Genomic DNA, 21,964 nt, shown 5'->3' on the forward strand with positions numbered 1-21,964 from the left:
GGTCCTGGACTCTTGCCTAAGACCATGCAGCCAGGACAATGCCCAACTTAGAGTGGAACCCCAAACCTGCAGGTGCTTCAAGGACCACACAACCTATCTGGCCTTCATAGAGGCTGATACCAGTCACTCCTCCCTCCAACCCCATCACTGTAGTAGAGCCCAGCCCCTGTGTAAGTGTTTGCAAAATGTGGGTTTCTTCTAGCCTCCCAGTTGGGTGGTTAGAAAAGCATGTACTGTGTGCAGCTCCTTGCATCATGGTAGGGATAGGACTCTCTGTGCTTGGTTTTCCTTTCTGTCTTCCTCCCTTTCTTTTGTTTGAGCTCCTGCTTTCTAAACTGTAACACAAATGCTATTAGACTGACCGCACAATGGTGGTAAGAGCTGTGCATGTATTGGCTGTTGATATTAATAACCACTCCCCATGATGCCCCTTGCCAGCCTCTGGGAGCAGTTTACCCAATTTCATATGTCAAAGAAGGAGAGGACCATTGATTGGACCATGCACACACACACACACAAACACACACACACACACACACACACACACACACTTTATAATACTGAGAGCCAGAGGAAGCCAGAGACTCAGAGAGAGCCCATGGAAGGACTCAGCAGGCCCCATCCTGACTGGCACTGAGCCAGAGGAATAGAGGCTTTGAGCTCTGCCTCAGGCTTCTCAACACAATCCTGCCACCATCCTGAGGCCTGAGAGGGAAAAAGTGGGGTGACTTGCTTAAGAGAATCGAATGCTAGTGTATTCTGCACCTAGGCCCAAGCCGTCTAAGGCCTCTCCAAAAGCATTTTAACTCCAAGTTCAGAGTCATGGCCAAAGTCCATCTGTACGTGAGTCAGGGTGCTCCCTTCAGCAGGGTCTGAGTGGCCTCTTCCCGGCTCTTCCCTGTACCTCTCTCCTGGTCTTTGTATTCAACAGGACAGTGTTTGCCAGTCTTGTGGGTTTGATGCCTGGGCCCACAGCACACCCTGTCTAGGCCTCCCAAGGAGCCTCATCGCACCAGCTCAATAGTCTGTTGGCCCATTTTCTGGCTGGATGCTCTCCCCCTTGAAGATTGCAGCCTCAGCACAATTTGTGTGTACAGACCTCTCTCATCGGAGCCCTAGGTTTCCTCCTTTTAGTCTTCCCACACCCTCCACTTCACTACAGTCGAGAGAAAAGAGCCACTTCTGTCTGCAGCCAAAACTCTTACATTTCCAGGAAAATGTTCTCATAGAGCCAAAAGGAAGTCATGAGCTGATGCCAGTCCTCCACCTGAATTCATTCATCTACATGTTCATTGACTTGCCATCCATCCCACTGGCCAGCTGTGACCCCCACCCCCCGGCCCAGGGCCAGTATCCTGATCACTCTGAGCCTTGGTGTCCTTGTCTGTCAGCTGAAGAGGGTAGTCTTAAGAACATGTTCTATGCCAGGCCCAGGAGCCACAGGGAAGATCCCAGGCAGTGTTCCTGTTGTCCAAGTGTTCACTATGACATGGGAGACAGACAGGTGAATAAATACCACTACAGTGGGATGGAAGTTTCCAAGCTGGAGGGAGGCTTAAAGAAGAAAGACCTAGGTAGGGGATGTGGGATTTTGGAAATGGACTCTTGAATACTGACGAGGAACTTGCCAGTCAGTCAAAATAGGAAAAGCATCCTAGGTAGGGTGGGATCCTCAGTCAAGACCATCAGGACCAGAAAGCAGGCAGGACAGAAGACAGGGGCCAAGTGGCAAAATAACCCAACAGGGAAGGAGTACAGACTCACGCCAGTCACTGAGGTTGTAAAAAAGGTTCTAAGTTGAGCCTGGCATAATCACACTTGAGTGTTAAGCTGAGCACATATCCAAGCCCACAGGGGTTTACGTAACTTTCTCTTTTCTTTTCCAGCCTGTATCCAGCCTAGAAATCTGAGAGCAAGCACTTTCCCTTATTTCTATTCAACCTGAAGCTGCTGTTGCATCCAGCCTGCGTCGCATTGAAATGCAGGTGGCCTGTGCAGCAGTGTTGCTAAAATTACCAAAACTAACCACAGCTAGGGAAGGGGCCATTATCAGAAACAGATTTTATTACCATGGAAACCAGCAGATAATGCCAAGTCCAGTCATTTTTATTCTCTGAAAAGAGGGAGTGGAACAGAGAGCCGGAGAAGGCAGCCGCTGAGGGAAAGCTATTGAGAGAAAGAGAGCAGGCCAGAGCAGCCTAGAAGATGGGTGACAGGCTGTAGGGTCTGACTGCAGGGGTCCTGAGTGCCAGCCTTGTGCCTGCCATCCTCAGACTTAGCTAACATTCATGGACCTCCCACTACTGGCCCCATGCTGGCGGGGAGCAGCCACAGGTGGCAGAACTGGCTTTGCAGTTCAAAATGTGGGAAGCGTGCAAACACCCCGGAAAGAGCAGCCGGGGGTGGCCCTGCTGTTCCCTATAGCGACAGGGAGCACTGAACTTGGGAGCAGAAGACCAGACTCAAGCTCAGGCTCTGTCCAGAGTGGCTTCTGACATTCATCAAGATCACACAAAGTCTGAGAGCCTTAGTTTCTTAGGGTGTCTCAAGAGAAGGCGGCTGTGAGGATCTGGGTACACAGATGCTGGGGTCCTTGGCACAGTATTGGCGTTGTTGTTCACCTGTTTATCTCTTGCCTGTCACAGTGAACTCCTGGGGAATGGGCACACAAGCTTTGCTCTTCTCTGTGGCTCCAAGGCTTGGTGCATAATTATGTACTCATGAATAAAAAATATACCTAACAGCTGCCGTGAGTTTCTGCCTTCCTAACTGCCAGGCGCTCGGCTAAGTGCAGGCCCAGGGCTGCCCGGTTTTGTTCTCTGATTTGAAGAGCTCCTTCTAGCTCATGCATAGCTTCTGGCCCTCTGCAGTCTGCAGGACACATCCCCAGCCTACAGGGACCCAAATGACAGCGCCAGGGACCGTGCTGGAAGGACAGACAGGGAGCAGGCCACCCACCTGGGCTTCTGTGCAGAGACCTCCACATAAGGGGGTGGGGCTTCAAGGACAGAGGGGAAGGAAGTGGGTGAGTGGAACCCAGGTGATCCCATGATCCAAGAGGTAGGGGCTGTGAACACTTTAGAATCCTTCCCCTGCAGGGGTGAGTAGTTCTCTCTTCCAAACAGTGTAGTCAGGCAGGAAAGTTGCCAGGAAGCCACAGATGGGCTTGTGATCCCAGCAGTTGGGAGGCTGAGGCAGAAGGATTTTGAGTTCCAGACCATCCTGGTTACACAGTGAGTTCAAGCCAGCTTGGCTACATACTGAAACACCCCCCTCCCCTGCCTCAAAAACAACACAAACAAAAAGACAGGAAGCCACCAAGTTTACAAAAGACCCCTGATTTACCTGATTGTTCATGTGTTTATGGTAAGGTCTAAGTGGATGGTCTGTCCTGTTTATTGAGACTCTCGATCTCCGGGTGTAGTACCTAGCATAGTAGGTGCTGTAGACAGATGACATCATTGGCCTCCATGTTTTTGTATACCCATAAATATCACCCAGTCCTTGCTACTCAAACTGTGTGACCCCTGGGGACCTGAGATGCATGTTTAGCAGCAGCCCTCTTGGAGCTCCATCTGCACATTCAAGATTGAAAGGTGGACTACATCACTTCCCTTTGCTGAGTCTCAGTTTCTTCATCTGTAAAACAGGAGTTTTATCCCTATCTCACAAGTCTACTGGGAAGGTTTTTTAAAGCGTTTGAGGACCAGGGGAGGCAGAGGCAGGCAGATTGAGGCTAGCCTAGTCTACATCAAAAGTTCCAGGCCAGTTGGGGCTACAGGGAGACCCTGTCCCAAAACAAATAAATAAAAAATGAATAAATAGATAGATAAATAGATAGATAGATAGATAGATAGATAGATAGATAGATAGATGGATGGAAGGAAGGAAGGAAGGAAGGAAGGAAGGAAGGAAGGAAGGAAACGGCACTTGAGAGGTTGGAAAGATGGCTCAGTGGTTAAGAACAATTTTTGCTTTTGCAGAGCACCCAGGTTCAGTTCCCAGTACCCACATGATACCTCACACCATATCCATAATTCCAGTTCCAAATGATCTGATGCCCTCTTCTGGACTCCACAGGCATTGTAAGCATGTGGTGCAGCTATATTCATGGAGGCAAAAATCCTCATACACACAAAATAAAAATAACTAAACCAAAAGGAATTTTTTAGAAAACATTTGAGGGGCTTGGGGACATAGCTCAATTGGTAAAGTGCTTGCTGTGCAAACATGAGGACCAGAGTTTAAGCCCTGGAACCCACATGGTGGAAGGAGAGAACCGGCTTCCTTTCCACACGTGCCCTGTAGCATGTGCTCACAACATACGCCCACATACAAAATAAATGTTTTTTTAAACATTTGAATGAATCACTGAAAAAGTAAAAGCACCATAGTGAGTGTAAGCTGTCATTGTGCTTTGTAGTTGTTATTACACACCAGGAGCCCCAGCCTCCCTGGGTGACAGGGGCTTTCATAGCAAAATGACTTGATGGTACTGTTCTCTTTAAAGCTCTGCTCTGAAACCCGCGCCTCTTCTCCCCACCCACCCCTCCCCACAGCTGCACATGCCATCCTCAACCAGCAGCACTTGATGGGATGCACAGAGACAAAATGGAAGAGGGGACTCAGGCATGAATTAGCAGTTTAAGGCAGGAATGAGATTACGATAGAATCCCCCTCTCCATCCATCAAAATGTAATAAGAATAGAAAACGAATGTGAAAATATCAACACGACCTATGGTTCTGAGCTGATTGTCGATGTTTTTTACGACCCACAGAGCCTGCCTTGCGAGACACAGCATCTCATTTTACCAGAGGCATCACGGTTTTGCCAGGGGACACAAAGCGTGTCCAAGACAGGCTGCCCACTTGGGGAAGGAGGGAGGAACCAAAGACGTGATTCCCTGGCTTTCCAAGACACAGACAACGAATTGAAGGGGCTGGAGCTGAAGGGGCATTTGTTGGGGTTAGTTTGGGTTTGACACGATCTATAGGTAAGGAAGCCACAGCCTTGTTGGGGTCATGGGAGGTGCTGGAAAGGACATTTTTTTTTTAATTGGGGGAGCACATATGCCACGGCATGCGTGTGGAGGTCAAAGAACAACTTTGTGGGATCAGTTCTCTCCTTTCACCTTTATGTAGGGTCCAGAGATTGAACTCAGATAGCCAGGCTTGCATGGCAAGTGCCTTAACCCTCCAAGCCCTCTCACCAGCCCCAGAAGAGACATTTCTAAATGTCTCCAGGAGCTTCTGTCCCTTGTTTGAAGCAGCCATCATGGCCTCAGGGACCATCTTGGCACCACCCTTGCCAGCTTTGGGTGCAGCAGCTGCACACACAACACAGACAGTAGAGCATGGTCCTGGGGGAGTTGCAGTGACATGTGTCCCTACAGCAGCAGGTGAGGGGCCTTGGGAATCTCAAGGATACAGGACAAGCAGGTGTTAGGCTCCAGGCCTTCCAGGCTCTGTCCAGGGTAATTCTCAGGGCACCACCTGGATGGCATCATGCTGGCTGGCATCAAGCTTGGTCTAGAGGTACACAAAGCCCCTTGGGGCATCCAGGCCCACTTCCATCCACATCCATGCTCCGGGTCCCATCCCCACTGCTCTCTGACTACTCTGCTTCCTCTCCTCCACCAATGAATTTCTGTTCCAGTTGAGAACTCTCCCCTTACCCTTGTTTTCCCCTTCACCTGTTCACTGGGACAGCTCCCTGTTCCTTCAGCTGCACCTGAGATACCTCCTCCTGAAGGGGCCCTTCCAGGCATACCACCCCCTCACCTTTCTTGGCTCCAGGACTCCTGGTTAAGTCACTCTCATGTCTGATCTTTCCTGTAGCCTATTTTTTCAGTGGAAATTAAATAGTCGTGTTATAAGTCAGTAGTCGTCACTTCCACAGGATAACAAGCCGTAAAGCTCTGGGACTCTCTACTGCCTTGCACAGCACCTGAGTTTATTCATCTGTGCACCAAATGTGGTTACTGTGAGGGCTGAGGAGATGGCTCAGTGGATAAAGTACTTGCTGCACAAACATGAGGACCAGTTCAGATCCCCAGCACTCATGTAAAACCCAGACAGATATGGTGGCTTCCTGCAATCCCAGCACTCAGGAGGCAAGAAGGGGATCCCAGAGACAAGCTGACTAGCCAGACAAGCTAGAATGGGTGAGCTCTGAGTTCAACAAGAGTTCCTGCCTCAGACTGGAGAAATGGCTCAGCAGTTAAGAGCACTGGCTGCTCTTGCAGAGGACCCAGGTTCAGTTCCCAGCACCCACATGGTGGCTAACAACCATCCATAACTCCAGTTCCAGGGGAATCCAACTCCCTCTTCTGACTTCCGAGGGCATTGTATGATATGGGTGCACTTGTACACATCCAGGCAGTACAGTCATACACATACAATAAAAATAATAAAACATTTTTTTAAAAAGGAGTTCCTGCCTTGATAGATAAAGTGGAGAGGGATCAAGGAAGACACTTGACTTCAACTTAAGGCCTCTACATACACAACATACACACATGCACACATACCACACACACACATGAAAAAAATGTTTATCGAGCACTTGGAAACTGAGGCAGGAAGACTGAAAATTTTGAACCAATCATTAAACAAGAATGTTTAATGAAACTGGATGTGGTGGCACACGCCTTTAATCCCAGCACTCAGGAGGCAGAGACAGGTGGATCTCTGTGAGATCAAGACCAGTCTGGTCTACATACCGAGTTTCAGGACAGCTGGGGCTGCAAGAAGACCCTGTCTCAAAATAAACCAAAAAAATGTTTAATGAGCATTTGCTTCATAGCAAGTGTGGGCAGCATCTTGTGGGCATGGAGACGCCATCTGGGGAAGGGACATATCCCGCAGTGACGAGTGTCCTCTTTGGGAAGGTGGCATTTGAGCAGAGCCTGGAGTGAAGCAAAGAAATGGGCATGCCAGTGCAGTGAAGAGGAGGGCCAGGAGCAACTTTGGATCCTGCCAAGAACAGACACCACTGCAGACAGCATTAGTTACCTTTCCTTCGTGGCTGTGACGACATGCCTGACGGAAGCAATTTAAGGGAGGAAGTATTTAATTGGCTCAGATTTCAGTTCACCATGGCAGGGATGGCCAGGCAGCTAGAGCAGCTCAGTTCACAGTGGCAGGAGCTTGCCATGGCTGGTCACACCACAGTGACAAATAGGGAGCAGAGAGTAAGGCTGGAACCAAAGGGAGGCTATCCTTCAAAGCCAGCCCCCAGTGGCCTACACCTGTTAACTGCAGTGCCAAAGGTACCACAGCCTCCCGAAACAGCACCACCTGCTGGATCAAGTGTGAAAAACACACGGGGAACATTTCATGCTCAAACCACAACAGGGGAAAAAAGAATCTGGCTTTGGTTCTAGGACAGCTCCAGGTCCTGGTCAAGGGCAGAACAAGAAAACTCATTAAGGGCTGAGAGGCAATTGTACTCATCCAGGCAGAAGGTGATGGCAGTTTGGACCTGAAGAGTAGCACTGGTGGTGAGAAGGTGATGAGCTGTTGTATTTTGATGGTGGTGGTTTGTTGTTCGTTTGTTTTTGAGACAGGATCTCTCACATAGTCAAGCTGGCCTTGAATGCACTATGTAGCCCAAGACAACTTGAACTCTTGATCCTTCTGCATCTACCTCCTAAGTGCTGAGATTACAGGTGTGCGCCACACAGCTAGATCCTGACTGTGTTCTGAAGGTGGCGCCAATAAGACTTGCTAATGGATTGGATGTGGGAGGAAGGGAAAGTTCAGGATGATTTTGGGCTGGACACCTGGTGAATGGAGTTTCCATGAACCTATAAACTACCCTTTGTGGCCTGGATGGCTCAGCAGTTGAGCACTGGCTGCTCTTGCAGAGGACCAGAATTCGGTTCCCAACACCTATATGGTGGCTAAAAACTGCCATAACTCCAGTTCCAGAGGATCTGACACCCTCTCTGACCTCCGCGAGCATTATAAGACATGGGTGCATTTACATGCATGCAGGCAATGCACTCATACACATAAAATAAAATAATAATAATAAAAATATTTAAAATAAACAAATTACCCTTTGTGCCTAAGACTATTTCAAGATTTGAAAAATCATGAGAAATCCAGCAATTAAGAGACAGGCCACAGACAGCAGGGTGAGGGGTGGAGGGGAGAGGCAGCAGGAAGACAGGCTGTGGGAGAGAAGGAATGAACAGCATGGTTATCTCCATGGGTGGAGTGTGCACAGCATAGGAATTGTGGGCCCCAAGGATTGTGTGCTCTCTCCTCTCTAGGAATTGCTGACATGTGAAAGTGGGTCTGCAAAGAAGGCTCAACAGAAGGCAGACACGTGTGGGGACACACACACACACATACACACACACACACACACACACACACACACACACACACACACACCAGTGGCAGAGCATGTGTAGGGCAGCGCTCACTGTGCTCAGCTTTTCTTGACACTACAAAGTTCTCTAGATTAGCACCCGGTCCCTGTTTTACAAATGAGGAAGTAGAAGCTCATGGAGTTTGCAGAGCTTGCAGCAAAACACACGATTAAAAGAAAGATCTGGGAGGCCAGCCACCCAGAGTACTCCAAGTCCTTTGCATCACGGTGAATAACTGGGCTAGAAATCAGAAGATGGTTGCCCATTGTGACCTTGGGAGAACCCATCCCCCTCTTCACACTCAGCTTTCCATTGAGAATACCAAAGTCAGGCTTGGAGATCGCTGCTGCTGCCCACCTGCCCATCTGCCTTCAGAGGACCAGGGTGGGTGAAATAGTCTGCAGCACACACTGAGCACCTACTGTGTGCAGCACCTCCTGCTGGGAAGAAACCAGAGGAATAAGGAGCTGGGGCCACTCTAGGAGGGCTCTAGAGCACTGCGGGGGCCGGGAGGAGGGGGCTGGGAGCACACAGCTGCCGACTGCAGAGCCAGAGGCTGGGAAGCCTGGCCAAGCTCCGGTGCACGAATCGCTCCCAGCATATGTTCCTCATTTCATACATCATTTGCAAGGAGCTCTTCTTGCTCCAAGAACAACTGAGCTTTGGCTTCTGCCTCTTCTGCTCCAGCTCCTGGCCCCTGCACTGTCCCCAACACCATCTCCAGCGGCCAGACATCTTCCCAAAGGCTTAGGAGATCCCAGCTCAAGTGAGTGCAACCACTTCTGAAAAGGGTCACGGAGAGTGTGCGTAACCAGCGCTGGAGAAATGACCACAGCCAGGGTGAGGCAGGGAGCAAGTGCCTGTGCAAGGGGGCATCTGAGGGATGAGTGAGCAGAAGGGCCTGGGAGGGTTCACTAAATGCCACACTGAACCCACTAAAACACCACCAGGGGTGGGTTTCCACAGGGAATTGCTGGCAAAGCAACATGGAGAATGCTCACAACAGGGTCTTGTGGTGGTTTGAATGAGAAATGCCCCCTGAAGACTCAAGTGTTTGAACACTTGGTCCCCGGTTGGTGGCGCTGTTTGGAATCCTTAGGAGCTGTAGCCTTGCGGGAAGAAGTGTGTCACACTGGAGGAGGGCTTTGAGAGTCCATAGCCTTGACCACTTTCAGATCACCCTGTCCATCTCCTATTTGCTGTTGAAGATGTGACCTCTCAACTTCCTGCTCCAACTGCCATGGCCACCAGCTGCCATGCCTCCCCTGCCATTGAGGACTCTTCCTCTGGAACTAGAAGCTGAGATAAATTCTTTCTTCTATAAGTTGCTTTTGGCCACAGTGTTTATCTCTGCAAAAGTAACTAATATAGATCTGCTGCTGGGCCAGGGCACCACTGTGAGGTGTGGCTGTGTCCAAAGGGCTGGGAATAGGAGTGATGCCACTTTGGGCTCTCCAAAGATGCAGGCCACATGCAGTCTGGCAGGCCCATGCCCTGACGGGGTCATCTCCAGGCTGAGCATATGGTGGGCGCATAATGAGCATGTGACTGAATAGACGGAGTGCAAACCAGCCAGACCTGGATCCCACAGGCATGGCCCACAAAACCATCCTGAGTGGGATAGAGTTTATGTCTCTTCATGGGCACCATCAAGAGTAAAGTTTTCATGGTAGCCTGGCACAGAGCTCTAGAGCAGGGTTAAAAACTGGGAGTTTATGTCTCTTCATGGGCACCATCAAGAGTAACTAAAGTTTTCATGGTAGCCTGGCACAGAGCTCTAGAGCAGGGTTAAAAACTGGGAGGTCACCCTCTCTAGACACAGCCTACCCAGGCTGAGAAGTGGGATGGGCATGGTGGGAGGCCGCCCACACACTTGCACTTCCTTCACACACACCCCCATGGTGAGGGAGAAGATGGAGATGCGGAAGAAGGGTCTCCAGCCAGGGGTGAAAACTGTGCACCAAATTGCCCTTACCAGGTCTTTCTTATAGGTATTTGGAGTTTACTACTCTGAGACTGGACAGAACTTGGAATGGCAGCAGCACACAGTGGGGACACAGAAACATTGCTTAAAGTGTGAGGGAAAACCAATGTCTGGGATAACAGGTCATACCAGGCAGAGGCTCTGGGTGTGTGCCTAACATTCTTTTTCAAATCATCTTAACAAGAGCCTGAGCCAGGTTTTATCCCCATTTCATAGAAGAAAAAAACTGAGGTTCAGAGTGATAGGGTCCACAGCCCCAGGATTTCAGTTTGTCACAGTGGAGCCAGGAGGCAAGCCCAGGTCTCTAGTGGCAAAAGCCTGGGCCTTCCACTCCCAGGCCTCCAAAGCTTGAGTTCCATCGGCAGTCCCAGAGGCCTTCAAAAGAGTTCAGGCCACTCTGGGCACCACAACTTCCAGCCTCTATTACTATCCACTGTTCTGTTTCCCAGCTTCACCAGGCAGCAGCTGGATCCTTCCTGCTGCATCCTTTAATCAGGATGGAGTGGAGCCTTAGCTTCTTAGAGAACATGCAGACCCTCATTAGAATTAAATTATCACTTTAATAACCACAGGGTGGAGGCGGCACCACCAGGGACAAGCAGGCTGTCAGTATATCCTGTGGGTCCTGAAGAATTAGGCACCACCCTGAGACACCAGGCACTTCATGTCCTGTGTCATTTTTTCTCCGCTCTCCTGGGGCCACAGCAGGGGTCCATTGGCCTGGAAGGTGCCTCTTCCAACAATGAGCCATGGGGCCCAACCCTGGGTCCTGGGGCTCTTCTGACAGGTAAGCCCATGTGGGTTCTGGCTTCAACCTCAGAAGGCTCCAAGATAAACCCAAAGAAACAAATACAGCTTAGAGAGTTTACATAGCCTCCTGAGGGCTCCACAGTCAGCTACAGAAAGTACAGGGGCTCAAACTCAAAGCTTACACCCAACCCTATATCCTCTTGCCACTTCATCATATGGCCTCGGTGTCTTTTGTGGATCCTGCACAAAGGGACTTATTCCTAGGACAGGTGCACTCTCACCTGAGAAGAGATATAGCTGGCACTGTCACTCACTGGCTCTGTGATTTGAACCAAATTACCCCCACTTGTCTGTGCCTCCTAAAGTCTTCCGTCATGTGGGATGTTGGGTCACTGTGAACTTTGAGTGAGATGACAAAGGTGAAAATATTGTGCAGGTTGTAAAGTGCGGAGCATCCAGGAGCCGAGAGGAAGGCAGGTTCCAGCAGATTTGAGACAGAGCTCAGCTGGGGAGCAGCGAACATGGGGAAGAAACAAGGGCTGGAGAACTGGAAATGAGTCCTGGCAGATTCCTGGGGAGAGGTACTGGTGGCCTGTGTGGTGGAAGCCAGGACCCAGAGAAAAGGGAGTGGCTCAGGAAGAGCGGAGGCACTTTGGTGGGACACAGAAGACGGGCAAGTGACACTGGAGCACTAGCAGCAGGAGACCAGGAGATCACTCTTTTCCACAACAAAGTAATAGACAGGCTCTCTGAGGTTGGGCTGTGTACTGCACTGACCATGTCTTAGTCTCTGGACCTCAGTTTCCTCTCTGTACAATGGAGCTAACCCCTTTACTCTACAGTGTCGATGACAGGCTTGGTGACAGCATATGTGAAATGCTTGGCCTGTAGTAGGTGCTCAATAAATGGTTTCTTCTGTTACTCTGATGACGAGCAAGTTATTAGCATCTATGAGCCTACTTTCTAGGCTGTACAAAAGAACTTATCAGATCTGTGTCACGGTGTTTGGGGGAATTTAAAATATAGCCTGTGTGAGACTAAGCACAGAGCCTGACACCCAGTAGAGGCACAACAACCATGAGCCTATCCTCATGCCGTCCCCTTCCTCTTCTGCTTGGATGAACAGATGTGGCACCTCAGATGGACATGGTAGATCATTTCCTTCCTAGAAGGAAACTTAAAGGGAAATGACTGGCTCTGGAGTCACCCAATGAGCAGTTACATGACTTGGTATCATCAAAAGAAGGTTACAGATTTCAGGCAGGGTGTTGGACTTGCATTCAAAAGCCCTTCTGACCTGGAGGATTCATGGAACACAGTCCTATGACTTGGCAAACTCTGGTGTCATGGACCTGCCCAGGCCAGGTCTGTAATAGACACAAACAACTTGGTCTTGGAATGGGAAGACTGGGAGTCAGACCAGCTCAGCCACTTCTGTTTTCTCAGGACCTAGGCCTGGGAAGTGAACGCTAAACCAGTTTTTCTTCAAGGCACAGATGCCTCCCAAGTCAGCTGTTCTCCACCAAAGGGCTCAAGTACCAGCTTCTAAAGGAATGACATAGCCCTCCTGTTGGAGTCCCTCAAATTAGGAAGAGAGTGGAGGTTCCTCCCAACACAGATAGGCTCCTCCTACCACAGGCAGAGGCTGTTCCCTCCACAGGTACAGGTTCCAACCACCGCAGACAAAGTCTCCTCCCACCAGAGGAAGAGGTTTCTCCTACCCAGGACAGAGGCTCCTTCCACTGCCAGCAGCCCCTGGCCTAGTCCTTCCAGCTGAGGGGCCCCAAGGTGTAGCAGAGGCTGGGATGCTCTCAGCCCCTTGCCCTCCTGGCAGCCCCAGCAGGTGTGTTTGAAGATGCGTATCCCAAGTCTCACCCTCTACATGTTCCCAGGCTCAATTACAGGCTCAATTTTCTTTTCTGTTTAATCCCCAAATCAATATGTGTTCATACATATTTAATCAGGAGACTCTTTTTATTAGAGTGGGGATTAGTTTTACATCTTTCTCCCTGACGATTAGAAGACATCCATTCACAAGGAAGACCAGCGGAAGAAGGGAGAAGAAGGCCAAGTGCAGGACAGTCCCGGAGCCCCAGCCAAGTTGGAGACACAGCACCCCATTCTTGGGCCTGTGTCCCTTCTGCACAGAGCCTGTGTCCTGCTGCCCCCGGCTTCCTCTCCCAGAGCTGTACTGCAGTCTACCTCCCACTTCCTGTTTCTCCAAAGCTCCCCATCCAAGGAAGTTCCTACCTTTGCAGATCTGTTCTCTAGGATCCTGTGCAAGGACCAGCTGTCTGCTAGAGGTCAGAAAGGGGAGCCCCCCCCCCAAGACTTGCCTTCCAGAAGTAATAGATAACTCCTTCCAACTCCCAGCCAAGGCCAAGCAGAATAAATTATCACCCTTCCACAGCATAATCACTGTCACACTCAGCCCCAGCTGCCATCTGCTTCTTCAATGAATCCCACCTAGACAAGCTGGAAGGAAGCAGAGGACACGGGATGTGTAGGTCACTGTGCTGGCCAGAGACGGGCAAGGACAAGAACTCACTGGGGCCTGAAGCCAGAGAAGGCCTGGCTGTTTCACAGCGCTCTGTGGAAACAGGCATCATGGGCAGCGGTGTGTCCAGCCCCCACCACAGTCTGTCATTTTGTCCTCTCTAACAGACCCCTTCTAATCTTATCATCAGCATTTTCACAGAGGGAAACTGAGGCTCAGCGGGATCAGTGTTGCTCAAGGTGTCACAAACGGGAACAGTATTGGTATTGAGTCAGGTCACATGACTGCAGGGTCCATGAGCTTAGCTGTGTGGCTGCTCTGCCACCTTCCCCATCATGACAATGACCCTCTAAGCCCCTGATCAAGCTGCTTACGGTAACATCTGCAGACAGCAGTGTAGTGGGAGCATCAGTTATCGGCAGGTAGTGTCCACTGTGGAACTTGGAGACTTCTAATGTGATCCGTGCCTCCACTTATAGACACCTCCTTTCTCCTCCGCCTCTTCACTGACTCGTGCCCCATGATGTGTCCACTGGTCACCTCCAGCAGATCTGCACTCAAGCTAGGCTGAAAGTTTGAACAGTCCCTGTTGCACACAACTCATCACCATGCCAGGGGAGCCAACAGACAGAGCCAAGGTCCTGCAATGGTGTACCCCTGCTTCTCCAACTCTTTTTCTGCCCTGAGCCTCATCCTGTCCATCACCAGCTTCCTGGAACTTGTCCTGTTCCTGGGGTACCTGCCTGTCACATAGTCTAGACGTACCCAGCCTCTCCCATGAAGAACTCAGCCCATTTGTGAGTGACTGCAGGGGCCAGATCTGTCTCAGTCAACACTGCGACTTTTCAGTGATGTGGCAGAGAACAAAAAAAATGGGGAAGGGGAAGGAGAGGAAGAGGAAGAAGGGAAAAAGAGGGAAGGAGGGATGCTGAACTAAGGGAGGGAAGAAGACTAAAGAAAGACGGAGAAAAGGAAGAAACGCTGGAAATACCAAGCACCGGGGCCCTTTGCATTCCTGCCATTCAGCTCTGAACCTGTCCGTAGTGCCCAGGTACCCACCCAACCTGCAAAGCAAGGAGCCCTGTTCCAGAAGGAAAGCGTTGGATGCTGCAAGGTTAACCCTTCACAGGATCAGGGCCCCGGGCCACTCTTCTCCAAGCTGCCAGAAGCTTGGAGGAACAGAACAACCGTGGCAGTCAACGGAGTTTGTAGCCTCAGGCTCTGTGCTCAGGGTGTGCTGGGCTCCTCCTCGTCCTAGGACCCCTAGTACCCTCGGACCCTGTCGGGGCTGTCTGGGAACCCACACAGTCCGTCCCTGTTCATGGTAACCACTTGGCTGTCGGTGTTTGAGGACGGATTAATTCCTGAACAAAACAGATAACGTAGGCAGTGTGATTCCTCATTTAGCTGTCAGATCAGGATAAAAAATGTGTGCGAGAGAAAACCCAAGGGGGGAAAAATTGGATAATGATGAATTGTGACTGAACACTCCAGAGAAACACATGCCATCTCGCCCATTGTGTTGTGCCCGCTGTCACTTAATTTGAAAATATCCTAAGTGTGTGGGGCCTTCTCCTTGGCACTTTCCACTCTTCTCTGAAAAGCCAGCTGCACCTGGGCTGACTATACAAATGAAGCACATCACAGCCCCGGGGAAAATGGCCCCCAAGGTTCCATCCAATCCACCCCATGCCAAGGTTTCCGCCAACCCATCCCATGCCACCACATCTTTCACTACCATACCCGAGAAATCGTCTTTGCACACCTTCATGGTGTTGGTATGAGACACACTCAGAGAGACACAGAGGAGGCATAAAAATATACTTCTGGGGATCTGAGAGGTGGCTCAGCAGTTAAAAGCACTGACTATCTTGCAAAGGACCCAGGTTCTGTTCCCAGCATCCATATGGCAGCCAACAACTGTCCGTAACTCCAGTTCCAGGGGATCTGATGCCTTCTTCTGGCCTCTGTGGGCATTGCATGACACAGGTACACATACAAACATGCAGGCAATACACTCACACACATAAGAATAAATAATTTTTTAATTTTTTCTTAATTTTTAATTGAATTTTTGTGTATTTCATACATAAAATCATCTTTATACCCCCTTCCCCTTTGCACCCTCCCATAACCCACTCCCACTGGAGTTCATACCTTCTGTCATTTATGTTAAGGCCTTTCATGGAAAGTTAGTGTCCCCAGATGTCCCTCAATGCCAGTTTTATCCACTGGGATCTAGTCAGTCTATCTATAGTCTCTCCCTTTAAGAAGATAAGCTCATTCCCACCCAGCAGTAATCAGCTAACAATAATTCTTCGACTAAGATCAGGGCCTGCTGTTCATTTCCACAGTTCGGAGCTGGGTTTTTGTCTGCTTAAGTTTGCATGGGTCTTGTACATGCTGACACCATTGTTGTAGGTTTGTATGAGAAAAGTCCCAGGAGCCTGTAGTACTATTTCCATATGGTCATGCACCTCCTCCCTGGCTCTTATAATTTTTTTGCCCTCTCTTCTGAAATGATCCCTGAGCCCTGGGTGGGTGGACCTCAATATAGGAGTCCTGTCCAAGGACCCACACTCTGCAGACTCTTATTCTCTGCGTTTTGGCCATTTGTGACCTCTTGTGTTCCTGGCTGTCTGTTGCATGGGGGAGCTTCATTGATGAGAACTGAAAGATGCATTAGTGTTCTTTTCACCCCTTGTTCTATGTTCCATGAGCCTTAGATGTAGAGGTTTCATCCTAAATGTGACACTTAGGCTTGGGCAATTCACAGACAATCTCTGTGTGTGACCAGTTGTAAAACCCTGTAACTATCTCTGTCTCTTGAAAAAGAAGCTTCTTTGATGGGTGGTGACTGGGATACTTGTCTATAGATTTAAGGATCCATATTACATTTGTCTAGGGATGTGACAGCCTTCGAGTTTCCTCTAAGATCTATGACTGCTCCAGCTATGTGTATTTGGGGAGGTTTATAGTACCACATATGAGTTTCCTCCCATTGAGTGAGTTTTAAGTCCAATTAGGTTTTAATTTCTTTTTTAAATATACTTCTGATATGACAAGTGTCAACTCTACCTGCATCTGAAAAGGACTTGTTTTGCGAAACATGGTCCAAAGGTGGAGGCAATAGGTTGGCAGAGTTTCTAAGTCCTGACGTTCTTTGGCCCAGGAGAGAGTAAGCGCCTGTCTCTTGTTTGTTTCTTCCTGCCTCACAGGACCAGACAGAGACTTAGCATACCAGGAACCTCCTTGGGGCTTATGCTCATAGACTTTTCTGAGAAGAGTCCAAGACCAAATGCCTTGGCAAACCATTTCTATGACCCCTAAAACTGGGTTGAGCCACTTTTCTGGTCAGAGAGCCCTAGGCCTGAAGGCAAGAGTACAGCATGAGGACTTGAAGAGTCAGTTGCTTAAGGACAATGGTCTGTGGCCTCAAGCAGCAGGAGTAGGTAGCATGCTGGGTGACCCTGAGAGGGTCTTTTCCCTCTTTGTGCAACAGGCTGTGACCTGGACAGCCTCCAGGAATCCTTCAGTGTCTAAAAGCAGCAGGGCTTCTGGAACATTCCTCAAAGCTCAAGCCCATGCCTATAGAGCCAAGTCTACCCAAAGCTGTCCAGAAAACAGATCTGGAGATGGAGTGTCCAGTGGGAGAGCGGAACCATAGTCCATTCCCCAGGTGTTTACCACAATGGTCCAAAATGAGGAGTGAACCAAATGGCCTCCCCCAACCCTGGAAGCAAGAATGACTGTCCCATTTCATCGTACTTTGCTGCGCCATGTTGTGTTTACTGCTTTATTTATTTTATTTATTTGGTATTTATATAGGAAACCCCAGAGACAGAACCCTGGGCCTCCCACTTGCTCCTTTACCCCTGAACTATACCTGGATCCAGCATTCCACATTAGAGCTGGAAACCAGAGGCTCAGCAAACTAATTCGTCTGGAAACATAGGGTCACACTGGCATGCTCACGCTAACATCCAGTCCATCACCAAATCCAAAGTTCCACCTCCAAAATGTCTCTGGACCCTCAACGGATCTCCATCCTGTGCCACGATCCCAACCTAAGCCACTACCATCTTGCTCACAGACTCATTATGCTAACCTGTGACCTGGCTCCCCAATTTCCAAGCTGGACTCCCCACTTTCAGGCAGGAATGAGATTGTTTTCAAAAACACCATCCTGTGGCCCTCACTTAAGGCTTCCTGTGGCTTCCATCGCCCCTGGCTGAAATCCAGCTTCTGTGACAGGGTGCTAACAGCCTTCTATGCTGCCTGACCACCTCTCTAACCTCATCTCTCAAACCTCCTTCCCCAGCCCTACCCCACCTGCACTGCCCTTTGCTGAAGGTGCGTTCTCTTGGCACCTCAGCCTTTGTCCACGCTTTCTTTGCCTGCTGCACTCTCACCTCATCCTGCCATTTGGTTCTCTCACTTTAGAACCCCCCTCTTTGGGTATCACCACTTTCTGAAGGCTTTTGTGACCCTCACTAAGCCAGGTTTATCTTCCATTCATTTCTATTCTTGTAGAGCCCCTGCACCCCCTGCCTAGCATTCTATCAAAATAGCCAGTGTCCTGTATGAACACCCCCCCATACACTGGCTTTCACTCAGAGAATGTCAGGACCCCAGCTGCCTTCTCATTGTCGTACTCTGAGCGCACACAGCACCATCCAGCACACAGTAGGCACTCAAGAGCCATAGGTTAGACTAATGATGGAATGAATGAATAAACAAATGAGAGACAGAGAGAGCTTTCCTTCTGCACATTCCAAATGTATAAAAAGCACCCACAAGTCCATCAATAAGGCAGGCACACACTCCTCGCCGCCTGTCCTTGGCTGGGAGTTGTGATGGATTTGCGGAGGTGATGCATGGGAGCGTGAGAAGGGCGGAGTGGATGCATGGAAGAATAGAATATAGATTTCTATAGATTAATCATTTGTCATGCCTGCCACTGAGCACGCTCTCACACTCCCTCCCTCTCTCCCTGAATCCCCTCACCAACTACTTCCCAAGCAACACTACTCACACTGCCCTTGGACCATGCAACAGGAGCACATGCTCACAAACACACACAGGCAGTGTCAAAGATACACACAGTGAGACACCACCAGCCAGTCTGCACACCACAAAAATCACAAACAAGTTCAGATGCATCAAATCTAATTTGCAGCTTCCTTCACAGATGCACACACATACACACACACACACACACACACACACACACACACACGTTTATGTTCATTTTGACACCATATGGTATACACTTGCTCTTTCAAACTCTCCCTTCTACACTCTGTTACACCACTAAGGCAGGTGTGTCTTTGCCTATCCCTCACACAGAGTCCCCACACCTCAGGTAAAGGCACAGGGGCAGGACCGGGTGAGCTCAGAGACAAACTGCTGGCTATTGCTGCTGGTCCCACCAGCTAGGTACACATGATGGCACATGTACCCTGTGAGTGAATTTTGATGTGACACAGAATTACCAACATGAGCAGACTCTCTCTTCCCAGATGAAGTGACCCACAGCCTTAACCTCTTCCTGGCTGGCCATTCTTGTTCATCCTGGAGGGTAAGACTTCAGGGACACTCTCCTCTATGACTCCCTAACACCACACACCCACCTTCTGAGAAGTGCTTACCTGCCTCCCAGGTCCCCTGAGGCAGCTTCCCGCCTCTCTGATACATGACCTTTATTCCAAGCTTTGGTAGTACTGCCCAAAGATCCACACAAAAAATGCTTTCTGGGACCCTGGGCCCAGAGTCTTCATGTATTTCTGCAAAGTAGAGTCATGATGAAACACACACATACACACATGTATACCTGCACATGCACACACACACATACACACACAATCTTCAACCTGAAGACCCACAAGCTATGTGAGTGTCCTGTGTTTCATGAGTCCTTTGGGGACATCCTGGGGGTACCACTTTCTGCCTCATTATGACCTGAAGACTCTTCCAGGCCCTCCGAACCTACAGGTTCCCCCACACTCACCACCCAGTCATCCACAGAAATACTGGTTTTACCTGGTGTTCTCAATAACAAAGTCCTTAGTCCTTTGTCTCCATCTTGACTTCCAGTTCTTAGAAACTATACTGCTTAAATACCCCACATTCTCATCTGGGTGTGGTAACATGCCTTTAATCCCAGCATTTAGGAGGCAGAGACAGGCAGATCTCTGTGAGATCCAAGCCAGCCTGATCTACATAGTAAGTTCCAGACCAGCTGGGGCTACAAGAAGACCTGTCTCAAAAAAAAAAAAAACAAGTAGCACCACACTCTCTCTGAAATCAGAGACTTAACTTGGGCACCCATCTCCCTGTCTGATCCTTCTCCTGAGTTGCTCCTGCAATAGCACAATCAAAAGGTGCCTCACTGTCCACTAGATTCTTAATGACTGACCTCTCTGAGCTATGTCCAAAAGAATGGACAGTACCTCCTCCAGCAACCTTACCCCAAGGTGCTGGCCATCTGTGGAGACCCAGACGCTTACAGAAAACTAAGTCCAAGGACTGAGAAAGGGTTCCAAATAGGAACAAGTTATTGTTGGCTACAGGTGAACAGGGAATGACCCCGACCAGATCCAGAGTCCCATCAAAACATACAAAGGACTTGCCCAAGAATATTTTCTCCATGCCCAGCTCCCAAGGGAACCATCTCCAGCAAGTGGGCAACTATAGACACACAGCTAAAGAACCGTGTCTTCAGCCCTCCACTTAGATACCATGTACCAAGTCCCATACCAACTATAACTCTCCAAAACACTGAATGTCAGCCTCTGCACACAGACCCTCCCAGGGAGCACCTCTGAGCCTGGGGAGGTCATGACCTCCTCCCAGGAGCCCTCGATTATCTGTCAGGGCAGTTTCAGGTGCTTCAGAAGGAAGGGACCCTGAGCTTCACAGCCCCACCCAGGAGGAGCAAGGAAGGGGCTCCTTGTGTTCTGTTGGACTTGGGTCCTCCTCTCTGGGGAGTGCTTCCACACCAGCATCTCTGTGAGCGTGAAAGGCTGGCGGGGGGGTGTGGAGCCACATTCCTTTGCCTTTGATCTCAGCCACACTCTAGTTACTCCAGCATCCAGCTGCCTCTGTCTCTTCCCATCTCCCTTTGAAGTCTGTAAATAGAGATGGCTGTAGATTATAGCCATTTCAGCCGCTAAGAGTGGAGTGGGACTTTCTCAGGCTGCCTCCCCTTTCCCTGCTAGCCTGTGGGCTCCATCTGCATGCAGATCCCTGAAACCCACACTAAGCTTCTCCCTCCCACATGCCCTGGGCCATGGTGCAGGAACAATGTAGCATTTCTGTTCACCTTGCTCTGCGGTCACTTTACTGACCCTTCAAGCACAGAACTGCACATGCTAGGAGATGCAACACACGCAGAGTTCCCAAGACCAGTGTGGTGCTGAAGTCAGTGGCTGTACCACATTATCTGAGAGTTAAAAATTAGCCCCCAAAACAATGGTCCACTCAGAGGAGCACTGAACAGGAAGCTGGGCAGCAGTACTCCTCCAATCAAAACAAGTGGGACTTCCTCTGGGCAGATTTTGCCTCTCCTCAGTCCTTAGCCAGGTCCTGTCTTCCATCTGCCTCTTCTCTGCTCTATCTTCAGGCTCCACCACCCACCTCTGTAGCTTCAAACTGCCAGCACTACCTCTGACATGCTGCTGTTATCTAGAGTGAATGTTTTAATGTACAGATCAGGTCATAGAGGCCTCAAAGTCACCCACAAAACAACACAACTTGATTGCCCACCATAACTAAACGACAAGACTCTAACGCTGAGGACACACTGGTTGCAGGACATAGAGAAATCGAGTTGGAACTGACCTGAAAACTTCCTCCCTGCTGGCTGGCATGCATCATGTAGGAAGGTGCTATGCGGGCCACTAGGATGAAGAGTCATCAGTGGCATTACCCAGCGGTGAACTCTGAATGCTACAATACCAACCTGCCAGGCAAGAGTTCCCAGGACGTAATAGTGACATGATTGTTACGGGGGTAAACCAACTGTTTTCTCATTAGTCTAGAGGCTTACTCTTGAGGAGGAAATTTATGTCTGGTAATGTAAACCTGGTCAAAAGCTCATGGCTTGGGAGGTCATAAGCCCTTGCAGCGAACCTACTGCTGTTGGTCTGCTAGATGGACATGTTGTCAAATTGCCCTCTAAATACTCATGTTTACACGCATAGACTAGGGTTGCCCTCAACGTTGGCCAGAGAAGCTTCTTCAGCTGTGGGCAGCAGGTAATGCAGAGACTCAGAACTGCTCAAAGCGCTGGGACTACGTGACTGTTGAGTACGCAAACCTAAATGGGATATTCTTCTCAAATTCTCCAA

Source organism: Nannospalax galili, unplaced genomic scaffold (genome assembly GCF_000622305.1).
Source record: "Nannospalax galili isolate Female #2095 unplaced genomic scaffold, S.galili_v1.0 scaffold944, whole genome shotgun sequence".
Lineage (NCBI taxonomy): Eukaryota > Metazoa > Chordata > Mammalia > Rodentia > Spalacidae > Nannospalax > Nannospalax galili.